The sequence below is a fragment of the Nematolebias whitei genome, chromosome 5 (genome assembly GCF_014905685.2).
Source record: "Nematolebias whitei isolate Nwh7 chromosome 5, NemWhi1, whole genome shotgun sequence".
NCBI classification, from domain to species: domain Eukaryota; kingdom Metazoa; phylum Chordata; class Actinopteri; order Cyprinodontiformes; family Rivulidae; genus Nematolebias; species Nematolebias whitei.
In genome coordinates this window covers 35,583,474-35,585,307 of record NC_056502.1, presented here as the reverse complement: position 1 = coordinate 35,585,307, position 1,834 = coordinate 35,583,474, and the positions used below count along the sequence as shown (strand labels likewise).

General features: G+C 41.2%; 1 protein-coding gene across 1 annotated transcript in view; it reads right to left on the bottom strand.

Moving 5' to 3' along the window:
* LOC119410220 (NIPA-like protein 2) overlaps positions 1-1,834 on the bottom strand; it is a 59,032-nt gene that overhangs the window by 42,989 nt on the left and 14,209 nt on the right. The gene's annotated exons all lie outside the window — the stretch shown is intronic.

Below are 1,834 nucleotides of genomic sequence, written 5' to 3'. Positions count from 1 at the left end.
AAAAAAAAAAAAAAAAAAAAAAAACGTAGTATGAGTTTTTATAACTGTTTATTGTTGTTGCTGTTGTCCATTGTTGTCATCTTTCTTTGTTGAAATCAGGTCTCTCTTGTAAATGAGTCCTCGAGGCTCAATGGGATTTTACCTGTATAAATAAAGGTTGATCACATGACACAATGACGTCACTGCGAATACTCGACGAGAAATTTAAAAACTCGATAGATGTCCTAGGAATCGACTTGTCGATTACTCGAGTAGTCTGTTAAAGCTTTAGTTGGCATATGACATTGTCCAAATACGGTTGGAGGTCAGAAGAGCACAGTAGTATTTAAAAGATGAAGATCATGGGGCTGCCCCTAATTTTGTACAGGGTGATTTAGTATATACCAGAAATCGAGCTGTGAAAGGTCGAAATAAGATTCAGGATTTTTGGGCCACTACACCATATGAGGTAGTGCGTCCACCCCCCGAGAGAGGTGTGGTGTATTCAATTGCACCCTTAGGCCAGGGTAAGCCACTTCCTCAGGTACATAGAGCTGACTTGAGAAGATTCCTGAGCCAGGAAGATGAGTTGGATGTAGAAAATGTCCCAAAAGAACCCTGTAGATCTTCAAGGAAAACTGCTGGGTAGCATTCTAACCCATTGAATCTGCCCAAGTCTGTGCTTTCTGAAGTGAATGACTGAACTGTAATGTTTTTGGTTTTGTTCATCGTTGAGTCGCCGATGAATTTTGAAGGGGAGGGAGTAACCAGTGGCACCTGTTGGTGCTTCACCTCACTGACTGAAATGCAAGCAGATAAAGGAGTAGGTGTGGCCCTTCAGAAATGTTTGTCAGAGCTCTGATGATTGTGCTTCTGCTGTTGGAGTGTGTGGTAAGAAATCACATATTTATCATGATCTGGTGGTTTTAAAAACTCAATGCAGGTATCTCTCCTAATGTGTTGTTTGGATGTTGCAGTGTGGTCACACAAGATTTTAAGGTGTTTTCTACATCCAGCTGCACGTGGGTGTGACGACGTGCCAGGTATAGTGTTTTTTGTATAATGTATTTTAATGACTATTAAAATGAATTGTTTATGGAATTGTCAAGTTATTAATTGGATTTTGATGACTTTATAGTTTCAGATGTACTGTTTCCTGCTGTCCTTTTAAGTTGAGATTGTTGAATTGTTTTTGGTGGTCCACCCAGGACTTGAATGGCTTGTAGACCAGAAGATCTGGGAGTGTGTCTTGTAAGGGCGGACTAACTACTTTATTTTTTGTTTTGTTTGTCCTTATTTAGCCACCCACCTATGTGACACCAGATGTAGCTTAAAGCCACAAGCTTTTACATCCAGAAAACCTGACAAATTCTCATGTGTGTAATGGTGTGGGAACCTTAAGTTTGTGGCCTTTTTCATCTAGTTTTGTCAGCTTCTCCTTTGACTTGTAGGCTTGTGGAACATATGAGCAGCACTGGTTGTAACAATTGGGAATTAAAGTGCCACATTTATCCACTAATAACTTGTATATTTTGACTCGACTGAGTGACGTGACATTTATTGGACGTAGGGGTTACATATGGCTTGGATGCAGCTGCTCGACCATGGAAACCCATTCCATGATGCTCTCTGCGCACTGTTCTTGAGCTAATCTGAAGGCCACATGAAATTTGTAGGTCTGTAGAGATTGACTCTGCAAAAAGTTGGCGACCTCTTCGCACTATGCGCTTCAGCATCCGCTGACCCCGCTCCGTCAGTTTACGTGGCCTACAACTTGGTGGCTGAGTTGCTGTCATCCCCAAACACTTCAATTTTCTTATAATACAGTAGACGGTTGACTGGAATATTTAGGAGC